Genomic DNA, 14,728 nt, shown 5'->3' with positions numbered 1-14,728 from the left:
CATATATGCCATGGAATACTATGCAGCCATAAAAAAGAATGAGATCATGTCCTTTGCAGTGACATGGATGAAGTTGGAAGCCATTATCCTCAACAAACACACACAGGAACAGAAAACCAAATATTGCATGTTCTCACTTATGAGTAGGAGCTAAACAATGAGAACACATGGACACAGGGAGGGGAACAACACACATTGAAGCCTGTTGGGAAGGGAGGGTGGGGAGAGGGAGAAGATCAGGACAAATAGCTAATGGATGCTGGTCTTAATACCTAGGTGATGGGTTGATAGGTGCAGCAAACCACCATGGCACACATTTACATATGTAACAAACCTGTGCATCCTGCACTTGTACCCCAGTACTAAAAATAACAATTTTAAAAAATGATATGTGAACATAGAAGTACATCATCAAGGAAGAAAAGTGATTAGGTCAAATGTTTAAGATTCTGTGTGCACATGAAACATTTTATGTGTACAGAAAATGCTTTTAGAGATATTCTCTTATTAGCATTTAAAGTATTTTGAATATCTCTTTAATTTCTCCTAGGGTTCTATAAATTAAAGTTAAATGAAAGAGCAATGTGTGGATTGAAGAGCATAAGATTTGTTAGCCATTATAAGATGATAATACCATGAAAATGGCAAAAAGGCAATCACTTCACAGTTATGAGGAAAAAAAATTAGCACGTTTCAGACAGGCAGCACACAGGCAGGGGTCTTGCTGGTCTAATGGCTTCAGCCTGTCCTTTAAAGGAAAGGAGAGACATTTTCTAGCCAATTTGAGGCCAAAACTTGGCTTTAAACTAAAGGTTTGTTTTCCCGTTATTAGTGGTAAACCCCAACTATTATTCTGAGGTTCCCTAGGTTGTTGCCTTTTATTTCAGAAAGTATTGCACAGCTTCCAAATCAAAATTAAATTTATCTTTAACTTAAATAGCTGCTATTCAAAAAGAATGGTGCCCATTTAGTTCTATGGGGATCGGGTGTCACAAAATCAAACACCCCCATCACAAACTACAAAAATATATAGAAATGAAATAAATAAATAAAATTTAAATGTAAAAAAAGCCCTTATAATGGGATTAGAGTCTGTGCCACATATACCATCAAATAATTAAATCCCACGTAAAAATAAGAATAAGCCTTAGTTTTACCCTTACAGTGGAAGTTTTGTGGATCATACTCTGTCTCTTCAGCCCCTTTAACATGCCTGCCACTTCTCTATGAACATGCATCACCACCCAATCCACCCTCACTATACACACACACACACACACACACACACACACACACACTACTGTTAGTCTTCCAAAAAAGAGTCCAGGGGCAGGCATTGTTTTCTCCTTCATTGCTCTGCACCTGGGATATCAAAAACTCAAGCCCAAGCCCAGGATCCATTATCCTATTCTCTTCTTCTACTCATAGTAAATCTTCCTACATTTCATAAGTATTTAATGAGCATTTACTATGTGCCAGACGCAGTTTTAGCTGTGAGAAATAAGAGCAAAATCAGACACACTCTTCATTCTTTTTGATGTTATAATTAATTAAAGGGGACTGATATTAATCAAATAGTTAAATTATATATCAATGTGGAACAACAGTGTTGATTATGAATGAGAAAGATATAGGCCACATGAGATTACAAAACAGAGGATCTAAGAGAAGACCAAGAAGGCTTCTCTAGGATGTGACACTTAAACTGGGATGCAGAGGAAGGGAAGTTACTAATGAGGCAAGGGGGGGAAGAAGGAGCACTCTGAGGAAGCCCAGGTGAAATTTCAACTGGGAGCTGATGGTTGAGTAAGTCCTGCCACTTAATTAAGTAGAAGGCTTTCTGTTCTTTTTTATTTATGGCATATTCATTCATTTATTGACTTAATTTATTAAAATCTTTGTGGGTTTCTTAAGGGCAGCAGAGGTATCAAGAACGAGAAGCAAATATGACATCAAAAACACAAGCAATAAAAGCAAAAATAGACAAATGGGACAACATCGAACTTAAAAAACGTCTGTGCATCAAAAGAAACATTCAACAGAATAAAAAATCAACCTACAGAACAGGAGAATATATTTGCAAATCACATATCTGATAAGGGTTCATCTTCAGATTACATAAGAAACTCCTACAACTGGACAGCAACAACAACCACAATTACAACCAGAATAAAACATTGGCAAAGGGCTTGAACAGACATTTCTCTAAAGAAGGTATACAAATGCCAACAGGCATGCAAAAAGATGCCCAACAGCACTATTCATAAGAGAAATGCAAATCAAAGCCACAACGAGCCATCTCCTCGCACTCTGTAGGATGGTCACTATCAAAAGAACACAAAATAACAAGAGTTGGCAAGGATGTAGAGAAATTGGAACCCTTGTGCACTGTTGGTGGGCGTGTAAAATGTGGCAGCCATTGGGACAACAATATGGCATTTTCTCAAAAAATTAAAAACAGAATTACTGTTTGCTCCAACAATCCACTTCTGGATATATATCCAAAGAATTCAAAGCAGAATCTCAAAGAGATACTTGCACACCCATGTTCATTTTTTCACAACAGCCACAAGGTAGAAGCAACCCAAATGTCCACTGATGAATGGATAAAGAAAATATGGTATATACATGCAATAACAGAATGTTATACAGCCTTAAAAAAATAAAGAAATCCTGTCACATGCTACAGCATGGATAAACCTCCAGGACATTATGCTAAGTGAAATAAGCTGGTCACAAAAGGACAAATACTGTACGACTCTACTCATATGAAGTATCCAAAGCAGTCAAAAATCACAGAGACAGAAAGTAGAAAGGTAGTTTCTAACTGGGGGAGAGGGCATTAGTGATTAATAGGCATTGAGTTTCAGTTTTGCAAGATAAAAAAGTTCTAGAGATCTGTTGCTGCAAGACAATAGTTAAGACTACTGAACTGTACATTTAAAAAAATTAAAGACATTAGCTTCAAGTTCCAGGAAGCCACGGCTTACGATGCAGACATGTCTAAGTCCAAGAACCACACCACACACAACCAGTCCCAAAAACGGCACAGAAATGGCATCAAGAAACTCTGATCACAAAAATACGAATCTCTCTCTTTTATTTTTTTGAGACGGAGGCTCACTCTGTTGCCCAGGCTGGAGTGCAGTGGCTTGATCTCACCTCACTGCAACCTCCGCCTCCCGGGTTCACGCCATTCTCCTGCCTCAGCCTCCCGAGTAGCTGGAACTACAGATGCCCGACACCATGCCCGGCTAATTTTTTGTATTTTTAGTGGAGACGGGGTTTCACCGTGTTAGCCAGGATGGTCTCGATCTCCTGACCTCATGATCCACCTGCCTCGGTCTCCCAAAGTGTTGGGATTACAGGCCTGAGCCACTGCGCCCAGCTGATACGAATCTCTTAAAGGGGGTGGGCCCCAAGTTCCTGAGGAACATGTGCTTTGCCAAGAAACACAACAAGAAGGGCCCAAAGAAGATGCAGGCCAACAGTGCCAAGGCCATGAGTGCACGTGCCAAGGCTATCGAGGCCCTCGTAAAGCCCAAGGAGGTTAAGCCCAAGATCCCAAAGGGAGTCAGCTGCAAGCTTGATCGACTTGCCTATATTGCCCTACCCCAAGCTTGGGAAGCATGCTCGTGCCCTCATTGCCCAGGGGCTCAGGCTGTGCCGGCCAAAGGCCAAGGCCAAGACCAAGGCCAAGAAATAAACCAAGACCCAGGCTGCAGCTGCAGCTCCAGTTCCAGCTCAGGCTCCCTAGGTGCCCAGCCTCCTACAAAGGCTTCAGAGTAGAGATCTTTGTCTTTGTCTGCCAACGTGAGGACAGAGGACTAGTGCGACCCCCCCTGGGCTGCCATGTACATGGGGTTGGTGTTATCCTGTGCTATTTGTACAAATAAACCTGAGGCGGGAAAAAAAAATTAGACATTAAAAAAAGTCAGTCTCATCTAGTCCCTAAAACGGTTCCAAATAACATATTACTAAGCAAATTTTTAAATAAATGAATAAATCTGATTAACTCCAATAGTAACATGAATTTAACTGAAATAATAAAGGTGTGTTTCAAAATTTTTTTAAAAAGAATGATAGTCAACAAAACACTGAATTAATGATTAAAAGGTCACCGGTGACCTCTAAGAATATTAGAACAGCACTGAAATCAAACAGTGGACAGCGGAAGACAAAAGCCAGATTTGATGAAATTAGGAACGGTGGGGTGGCAAGAAGAAGAAACAAATATCAGCCCTCCTTGTGAAGTCTGACAGTGGAAGAAAGGCCAAATATTGTGTCGGTTTGAGAAAGGGTTTGTTCTCTCCCAGGATGAAAAGCTCTAATTTCATTGATTTCATGACCTTAGTTATTGTTTCTCTCTCACAGAACAAAAAGAGAGATGCCGAATGGACTCAAGAGAAGTGAAACCCAGAGGCTGCAAATTGCTAGCCAAACTTGGTTCACAATAAAACCTAGGTGGGTTGCAAAATATTTTAAGTTGTGGCCGGGCACAGTGGCTCCTGCCTGTAATCCCAGCGTTTTGGGAGGCCAAGACGGGCGGATCACCTGGAGATAAGGAGTTCGAGACCAGCCTGATCAACACAGTGAAACCCCATCTCCACTAAAAGTACAAAAATTAGCTGGGCATGGTGGCATGCACCTGTAGTCCCAGCTACTCGGGAGGCTGAGGCAGGAGAATCGCTTGGACCCACGAGGCGGAGGTTGCAGTGAATCTAGATCACACCACTGCACTCCAGCCTGGGCGACAGAAAAAAACCATTTTAAGTTGTAAGATTTTCCATAAAACTCTGGATGTCTGTTATCTCTTGAAAGGATATTCTTCTTCTCACACGGCCACAGCTGGCTGGAGCTGCATAGCAATTGCTCCCTTTAGAAAGGCAAAGCCACATCTGTCTTCTAATTACTTTCCGAATATTTTTCACCACATACTAAACATTTCATTCATTCGACCAATATTTATTGAGCACCTACTATGTGCCAGGCATTGTTCCAGGCTGTGGGGATACAAGTAGTGAGCAAGACCAGCCTTCTTACAGAGGAGCCAGTCAAAACAAACGTATACATAGTTTATATAATTTCATGTAGTGCTGCTGCTGTGAGGTGGAAAAAGGTAAATACATTTTAGGAACAATTGTGGGAAGAGGAGAGTGATTTTCTTTTATCTTTTTTCCCCAAAGCATAGTTTCCTGCTTCATAGTACTTATTTACCTATTTCTTCTAAAGGCAGCATTTCCTCCCATCTTCGATCCTTGATTCCTCCAGTTTTTTTTTTTTTTTTTTTTTTGCCAAAGTTTCTTGATTATCTCTTCAAAGTGTTCATAAATACATCTCCTCCTCACTTTTCTAGAATCCCACAGTCGCCCACCACCTCATGCCTAGAATGTTCCAATGGCTTCCTAATTCGTCTCCTTACCTCTTATCTCTACAAACTTTTCTCCCTCAGCCCCTTCCACCTTCTAGCCTGTGTAGATTATTCTTCCTGGGATGTCACTGAGCACGTTGCATCACTTTTCAACTCCACTTCAAGTTCCAGGACAACAATGAGGTGTAAATACCTGGGCGTTGGAGAAAGGCAGGCTGGAGGGGATAGTCTGTGTGTCCCTCAGGTTCCTTACCGTAAAATGCAGATGATAATTCTCCCGTGAGAAGTCATGAGAGGGAAATGAGAGGAGGTGTGGGAAGCGCCAGTCCAGTTCCTGGTTGGAAGACTCTCACAATGGAGACAGCATCTGATCCTCACTGCTGAGTCAAGATGGTCCATCGCTCTCTTTTCTCAATCCTTTAGAATGTATTTGGTGATGAACTGCCGTGTTAACATTGTTTTTCTTATCTATCCAACTAGTTTGACAATTCTCTTAGGAAAACTGAGGCATTTCTACTCAAAGGCTCAGGGAATTCTGCACATAGTAGGCATTCTGCCTTCATGATTGAACAAGTTGGACCTGCATCAGAGTGTCAGGCCAGGGTGGCAAGTGGGCTGAAGTGCAGCCTGCACTCTGCTGTGAGGCCGGCACCTGTAGGGCTGCACCCACTCAGGCAGGGTGGAGGCCCGGGAGGGTGCAGGACAGTAGGCGTTCATGCTCTCTTCTCAAGTTGGAACTAAAATTTTGACGCTGTGAAGACCTCCCTGACACCTCCCTGTGCCCACTCCCCTCCGGTGACGCCCAAAGTTGTGTGATAATCATTGGTAGATGTACCTCTCTCTTAGGCTGCCTTTACTAAGGGCCAGTGCTCTGTGTTCATATAGTTAATTCAGGTGCCTGGTACTTAGGAAAGCATTCAATAGTGATTACGGAATGAAAGATGACTTTCAAGGAAAGTCCGAATGGGAGACAGAAAAAGTGCAGCATCAGGACAGAGTTACAGATAAAATTTAGAAAGGAGACTTGAGGTGGGAGGAGCGTGGAGGCTATGATTCCTAGTTATTACTCTGAGTGGAACCATTATCATGCTAGCTCAAACTTAAGGTACAAGAGACGTACAAAGCAGAATCTTTGCATCCATGGATGACTACAGACTTTGTTACAATCTGTTTTTTTTTATTTTTTAATACTATTTTATGCATACTCACAGATGAAAAAAATGGTTATACTATCATGTTTACATAGATACTAATATTGGAAACAGAATTCAGTAACTAATTACATTTAAATTTTATAAAGAACACACAAACATTAAAACACTGATTAGTTATAGAAAGCAGAGTTTGAGGAAAAACCATTAGCTATAATTTTTATTTTCATTAAAGAGCAGCACCCTCTGAGAAGAATCAAACCAATCAGTAATATTCATCTACATCATAAAATAACAAGTACAAAGGAAAGTTAGTGACTGTACTGATTTTATTGCTTTTACTAAGCCATTTTATGTTCCTCACACTCAATGGGAAGAAATAAAACATAATCTGAAGAAAAATATCTCATTATTATTCGCAATAAAAAAATCTGCTTCATTCTGCAGGCCTGGGCAGATTGTACAATAGAGCACTTAATGGCGCAAGTGGATCAATATACCAGTTTGATTCTGATCCACGGAACAGAATCTCATCCATATTTGGTGGCTGGACTAACTCCATGGGAGCTGTGACAGACTGAACTATTTTTGTGGTATCCCCAGATCTCACTAAATAAGAAAAGACCCTACACCAGAAAATATAACAATCAATCTGTCCATACATTTTATCTATATGCTCGCTCTTCAGTATGAGTTGGAAAAAGAGGGCCTTTCTTGAGCACATGGATAAAAGTATTATGGTCTAAAGATTGCTGGATCGATATTGTGTTGTTATAATAAACATAAGGTACACATTGAAACCACTGTCTGATCAAGAAACTTCCACAACTTGTCTCAATTCTTCAAATAATGGAGTAAGTTTCTTTTCTAGGCTGACAATTAGTTCTGTATTGGCATTGCTGCTGGCTATGAAACTCGCCACCAAAGGTAAATGATTTAATTGAATCGCCTGGTAGGTGTAACAGTAACAGATGACACTTTTATTTTTTGAAAGTCCAAGTTTGCTCCCGTGGTCTGTTGCAAGGGCAAAAGTAGATAAGAAACCAGGTCTCAAAGCATGCTCTGGAGCATTATCATTGGCCACTTTAATAACAGGTACTCCAACTCTGACACAATAGCATGGAGCCCTTCAACACTCGGTAACATTTGATACATGAATCGCTTTAGGTCATCTGCCGTGATGAACCCTCTTCTCTTGCAGGATCAATCTCCATGCCTGGGGTTTCTGGGCTGCCCGGTTCTCTCCACTGTCACTTCAGGAACAGCTTCAAAGACCACAATCTGGTTTTATGCTGGGTCTATGGCAAATGCAAAGAATTGGCTCTCTCTTGGGGTAAGGAAGCTGCCCTTCCTACCACTGTTGTATAGCCTGAGGGAGCTCATGTTAGGCCAAGACCTTATCATCTTTCAGAAAAAGAATTTCAGTTTTGCCGTGGTTTTGAGGTCCTGAACCAAAATTTCACTGGCGGTTCTACCAAATCACAACCTCTGACTGAATCTCTCCTTTCATATGATTCCCATAACAGAATGTTTTGGTGGAAGTTCTATTAAGCAGTAAAACCACAGCCAATCAAGAAATCACCGGGAAAGATAAAAGCAAAGTCTAGCTTTCCATTAACCAGGACAGTCAGCTTCTGTAAAATGGAGTGTCAACACTGCGCCTTCTGTCCTAGGCCAAGCATTTTCTCCTTCTTGGAACTCACCAGATCTTATTGTTCTTGAGTGTAATGGATTAACTTTCTATACTAGCCTTGAGGAATACATGATAGGAATTATATCAGTGACAGACTAATGTTTAGGCAGGAAAAAGTCATCATCGTGCAAAAATATCCTGGTATGTAAATGAGAACGTACAGAAAAGAGCAGACTAGACATACTCTAAATCAAAGGCCTGCCAAGAGTCAAGAGAATTCCGCGAACTGAGAAAGACTCCATGCCAGAAGCATGAGCCAGCGCTGCAGAGGTTATAATTTCTTTCTCTGCATCGTGTCCTCCGCATTATGCTCATATATGAGAAGGAAACTGAGATAGTGATTGGGCCATTTCTTTTCTTAATTTAATTTTTAAAAACTTGAGCCACAAGGTATCAATTCTGAGGACCTAATTAGTTTACTGGCAATAAAGTCCACATCCAGCCTAATCCTTAATATATAATCTGTAGCCCTTACCAGTCCCACTGTTTCCTGGTGTTTCTCACCCAGGACAATCTCAAACCCAACACGTAGCCGGGTGCAGAGCTATCTGGGCCAGTGTAGAAGGAAGACTTTGAGGTTAAGGCATGGTATTGAAGGTTCTGCTGCAAATGTTGTTTTAAAAAAATCACCGTTCAACTACAACGGTATAATAATGTAAAAATAGCATCTTCCATGAAGAAAGTGCAGTGCTTTGAGAACTAGAAAAAGCAGTTAAATTTAAGGCCTTGCTTTACATTTCGGAGCCGCTATCGGGGCCTACTGGAGGTATGACTTTCCTGCACACAGGAGCAAGCTGAAAACTGCCCTGTGGCTTTATTCCACGTTCACCCCTGTAGCAAATGCCTTTTCTATGAGGAGCTACGGGCTGATGGGGAATCAGAGGTGGTTCTTCCTAAGTGGCATTTCTGAGTGGGTTCCAGGCGTCCACAGTGACCTTAAGAGGCAGGCTACCTGGGGGGCAGCCAGGCCTTGAGACGAGAAAGTTGTACAGTAACATTGCTGTGTGCCCGTAAGTTTGTATCTTTTATTAGATTAGATAATATATCTCACATGCTGGGTTGTTAAGCAAATAAATATGCGTAAGGAAATTACAATCCACATAATTACATGAGTCGTTTTAACCACCACTCACCCCCAGATTCTGCCTATGCCAATGCGGCCCAGTTGCTCTGTCACTGTCAATGGGGACAGGATCCCCTTACTCCGAAAAGCAAATCAGGAACAAACAGGGCAAGTGAGAGTCACTATCAGGGCCCAGAAACATGTGAGAAACAGCAGCTCAGAAGGGTCTCCAGACTGATGGGCGGGTGATCCTATATTCTTGTTGGGCTGACAACCCTTCTGGTTTCGGGCTCCAGGTGCTGGCAAGAAATTTCAGAGGTGGGGTGGCAGAGAGAGACGCGAGGCGACCCACGCAGGCAAAGGGCTCCCACCCCACCCCGGGGCCCCCCCAGCAGGCCGGGATCGCCGGCAGGGGCCGAGCCTGGGGTCGCGCAGGGGGACCGAGAAGGCAGCCCGGGGCTGGGGGTGGGGAAAAGGCGGGAACCGAGCTGCGGGCCGCTGCGAGGAGTACTACCCCGCCAACCCCGCGCCGCGAGTTTCCGCGCACGTGGCCGTGGGGCCGGTCTCGTTCCCGCCCCCCGCCGGGCCCGCGCAGCCCCCTCCTCTGCGGCTCCCGGAGCGGCCAGAGCGCGCGGCGGCGGGCGGGGGCGGGCCGCAAGCAGGGCTCCCTGGCCGCTTTCCAGGTCGGCGCACTAATACGGGCGATGAGGCTTCGCGGCTCCAGTCTGACTGACGCCGGCTGGGGCCGCCGCCGCCGCCGCCGCCACCGCTGCAGCCGCTGTCTCGGTCCCCGCCGCCGCCGCCGCCGGGCCCTGCAGGCGCTGGGCGCGCGCAGCCAGGCAGTGAGTGAGCGGTGCTCGGAGCGGGCGGCCGGGGGACCACCGCGGGGGCGGGGTGGGGGGCGCCGGACCTGGGTGGGGGAGGGATGAGTGGCACCGCGGGGACAGGTAAGACGTGCCCTCCCCGGCCGCGCGCTGCTTGTGTGCGTGCGTGTGAGCGCGTTGAGTGGAGGGCGAAGTTGTTCGTTCTCTGGGCAGCCTGGGAGGCTCCTCGGCGTGTGGCTTGGCTCTTGGCGTTCGCTGTCCCGGTGTTTCTTGGTGGAGCCTGTCTGGGGTGGGGTGGGCGCGGGGCCGGAAGGGACCGCTCTGGGGAGCTGGCCGCGGCGCCGCTCGCCTTGCTCTCGCTTGCATCCGCCCGCGCCGCGGGCCCCGGGACCTATCAGGGGATGTTCGTCCCGCGGCGGGGGCGGGGGCGGCGGTCGGGTCGGGGCTGGGGCCCGGGGCGTGGGCAGGGACCAGGATAGGCGCCTGAGGAGTCGCTTGCTGTAGCTGGAGAGCGGGGACAGCGGACAGAGGGGGCGGCGGGGGTCGTCATTGTGACTCTTTGGGGGCCACTTTTAAACTCGCCAGTGCCGAATTGGCCTCACTTGCCTTCTGTTTCGTAGGCTTTTTGCTTTGTTTACCTTTGAGGCATGCGAAGTGAGAAAAAAAAGTTAGGAATGTTGTTCAAGTGTCTCCGGGCTCGCGCTTGGACTGTGTCGGAGCCGGGGTGTTTGTCTTTTCCTTGGTCCGCCCCTCGGTGCCAGCTCTCCGCAGAGGGGAGGGGGCGAGGTGGGGAGCAGATACAGGAGACTGCCTGACGCCAGCTTTGTGATCGGAAGGAGGAGCGCTGGGAGAACATTTTTATGGATGGCTAATCGTTGACAAGTCTTCCCGTTACTATTCCTTCCTCCTTCTGCCGTTGACCGTGAACATTTGAAGTGATAGTTTGGAAATACTACGTTGACTTATTTCTGGGCTGGAGTGGGTACTCCTGAGAACTAACCTACAAATGATACAAATTGAGTTTGGGGATAAAATTGTATGTAAATTCTTTACCCAGTAGTTTACAGTGAGAAACACACCCACAGGGCACTGTGGAGTGCTTTGGATGGATCCAGTTTACTAGTACCATTTCGGTGGCTTGCCAGATTTCTCGGGTGATCTTTTGGAAATGTAGGTTAGCAAGAAGCATGAAGGCTGACCGTTAAGTCGTGAGGCATTTAATAATGCTGCCTCTTAAGCAGTAACTGAGCGGAATGTTTGTGGCACCCGTCTGGGAAAGTGAAATGTGACTACTACAAGTATATCTCCTGCCTTAGCATTCCTCCAAGTGTGAGGGAATGCCTTTGGATGTTTACATTTTAAAAATAGTGATCTATATTTAAGAAGGCATTTAAAATAAAAGCCAAAGACATTCTCAACTCTAAATAGACAAAGATTCAATAAAAGAGTTTCCCTGTGCTTGTAGGAAAGCATCAGCACAATTTTAGACTCCTTTTAGGTTTGTGGTTATCCAAGAAGGAGGCTTCAGATAAGAAAAGGATGTGACGCTTTATAAATAAGGAGCATTTTAAACATAAGATGACAGCAATTTCAAGTACTGTATCCGAAAAACAACTTTTAGTGGTAATAGTCACCTTCACTGATGGCCAGACAGCTGTCTGCCAGACAGCCTTCGGCCTCTTAATGTATTCTGACACAACCAACTCCCATTTTTATGCTTGACTGGTTATCTTTGTCAGAGCTGTTTTATGCTTGAGCTCTGTGGTTTCAAACTATGCTTAAGAGAATGCCAACATACTCTTGATCTGAACATACTCATGTTTATTGTGCAGTGTTTACTAAAAATCAAAGACGTAAACAAATTTGGGGTTAAACCTCTACGTACTTTAGAATTGCCACATCGTTGTCATCAGTCTTTCAAAGTCAACATGAACTATTCGGCTTTTCTCCTTTAAAAATTTTTTTTTAACTTATATATTCCTAGTTAATGAGTAATCAGAAAATATTCACACATGTCAACTCTTGCATCTGTGATTGCCCAAGACATGGATGAGAAAGAAGAGTTTTGTTTTGTTTTTTAAATGAAACATTACTAAAGATATCCATAAGTAATAAACAACTGGTACACTATTTATCTTTACTAATCATGTGGTCAGTTGGAGGGAAAAAAGTCTGTCCAGAAATTGTTTCATAAAGTTGAAAATATTCAATGTCAGTATGAAAGTACTCAGTATGTTTTCCAAATAGTTTAATTCTGATTAATGAGAGTGCACTATGCATTGCCAAACTGGAGGGATGGTGTTTCGTAAGTGATCACTGTAGCATTAAGGTAACTAGTTTATATCTGACATTCCCTCTGTAATAAATAGGACAGCAGTTTCATCATGTGCTGCTTTAATATGTGGGAAATAATCCTTATCCACAGGATGTACTCTGATTTTAGGGAAGGTAAAGGTTATGACAAATATGTGGTTCTTCTGATTTGCCAGACATACTATGCTAAATTTTAAAGCTTTAACGAAGCTTAGGGCAGACTTTCTGTATATTGTTTTGGACACTTAGAGAGGAGTTAAAAAACGGGAAACTGTCCGGAATGAAACAGTAAATATAGCAGTACGTTGAAACCATGAATCTTCTCAAATAGTTGTAATTCTAGGCTGTTGGATTTATATTTCCTTGGTTACTGTTGCTAGTGAGTTGAAAAGTTATTCTAAAGCAAAAAAAAAAAAAAAATGCAAACAGTAAATGCATAAGTACTTATAATACTGTGAGCATTTTCACAATGTTTCATGTTATCCTGGTGAATGTCCGTGTCCTAAGTAAGGACATTAAAAAAATAAACAATTATCCCTTGGTAATAAACTAACCTTTTAAAATAAATATTCCTGTAAATTTTGTCTCTTAAGAAACTTGTGTCAACTAAAGTTGTTAGGATTTCAAGATATCTGTTAGCATTAGAAGTCATTATACCCATGAAAACTGGACGTTCTTCTTGCCTGGTGGTCTTCATCCTGACACTTCCTACCCCAAAACCATGAGGGACACCTCGGCCACACTTGCCTGACTTGTATTCTGCTCTCCTTTGGTGTCGGCCTCCTTTTGTGTTAGGCTGACCCAAGACCACTTCTCCAGGCTTATCTTCCCGGTCTTTCCCTATTTTATGCTGCAGTTAAAATAGCGAATGCTAGTTTCCACGCATACGCTGGCTTTCCTCTCCTGTGCACCTTTACCCCACGCTGAGGTCTTCCCAGCTTCCCCACCTCCCACAGGATCCTCAAATGTGACTTCTTCATCTTGTATGCCCTGTTCAGGCGCTGCCTTCACGGGAGTTTCTGTGATGACCCTGGTCCCAGGTATGTCCTCCTTCGAGCTCCTATGGCTCTTCGCCTTTTCAACTCTTATCTGTTTTGTATTAAGTTACTCATAGACTAATTTATTTCTTCCCCTCAGACCATCCTTACAAGATCCAGGAAGGAAGGGACTGTTTCGTCTACCTTTTTTATTCTCTGAATGCTGACCACAGTGCCCTTTATAGTACTCTATCAATAAATAACAAATACATGACACATTTTTTCACTGAACCCATGGTCCCTCCTGAAATAAAATCTGTAAAAGCATTTCACCCATAGGATAAAGTCCATCTTTCAAGAAGCCGGTGTTGAATCTGAGCTGAGGACTAGTTAAGAGGCCTGAAATCCCCTCAGCCCAGTTGAGAGCCTCCTTCTGCTGAATATTGTGGCTGAGCATTACAGTCAGGAAAGCTTCTATGATACTCTTATTGCATTAGCAATTTTCCATATCAGATTCACTAAATACACAATGGAAGCCATTTAGTAGAAAAACAGATTTTAATGTGATATGGCTACCACAATGAAACACTAATGTGATTCCACAGAAAATTGCTAACACGATATGCTGATTCCTCCCCCCACCATAGCCCCATAAAAATTGATACTGTTTTTAGTGTATGTGTTTCAAACTATGCTCACAAAAGAAAAGCAGACTGCTACTGAGATGAGCTGCTGCTTTGTTCACGTCGGATGTATAAAGGGTCTTGTTATCAGCCTTATCAGAGGCTGAATCTCCCTTCTGTGCCTTGGTCATTCTATTATTGAACAGTACTAACTCTCATTTTAAAATATATCATGTTCTGTGTAATGATCCAGTATTAAAGTTAATATGATGTGAAAAAATAGAATTTGCTTATAAATGTCATGCCTGTATAATATATTCAATTGTACTGTTTTAATTGGGAAGCTCTAATCAGCTCAAAACGCATTTTTCAAGAATCAAAACGACTCCCAATATAAAATTTAAATTCAGAATTTAAAATAAAAGGCATAAATATTAAGATGGATTGTATATGTGTGTGCACAAGGTTGTAACACTTTAGAAGTCATAAGCACTGAAGAGATTATGGTTCTTCCCCCTCATTCCCAGCCCACATTTAATTCAAAGAAAAAAGTTTAACCCAAAGAATAATTGTAAAGGAGACCTATGTAGTTCTGATTTTTTCCTATAATGACAATTTCCAATTGCTCTTTTTTAGATATGAAATATCAAAATCTTCTCTCTCTTTTTGTCTCATTCTTTAGTACTCTGATTAGCTGATTCACTGGCGGGGAT

General features: G+C 43.2%; 1 protein-coding gene and 1 pseudogene across 7 annotated transcripts in view; both read left to right on the top strand.

Moving 5' to 3' along the window:
* Nucleotides 1-2,280: 2,280 nt before the first annotated feature.
* On the top strand, nucleotides 2,281-3,789 carry LOC100448825 (large ribosomal subunit protein eL29-like; annotated as a pseudogene).
* Nucleotides 3,790-9,972: 6,183 nt separating this feature from the next.
* The window catches only part of SMAD9 (SMAD family member 9), a 76,251-nt gene continuing 71,495 nt past the window's right edge, over nucleotides 9,973-14,728 (top strand). For 4 of the 7 annotated variants that reach the window (XM_063714796.1, XM_063714795.1, XM_024231082.3 and 1 more), the window contains exon 1: nucleotides 9,997-10,120. The gene's annotated coding sequence lies outside the window, so the exon portion shown is untranslated. Of the gene's footprint in view, nucleotides 10,226-14,728 lie in introns of all 7 variants that reach the window. The other 3 variants (XM_054528928.2, XM_063714794.1, XM_054528926.2) reach the window with 3 other exon arrangements.

This window comes from Pongo abelii, chromosome 14 (genome assembly GCF_028885655.2).
Source record: "Pongo abelii isolate AG06213 chromosome 14, NHGRI_mPonAbe1-v2.0_pri, whole genome shotgun sequence".
In the NCBI taxonomy this organism is placed as follows: domain Eukaryota; kingdom Metazoa; phylum Chordata; class Mammalia; order Primates; family Hominidae; genus Pongo; species Pongo abelii.
This window is presented reverse-complemented; position numbering and strand designations above follow the sequence as displayed.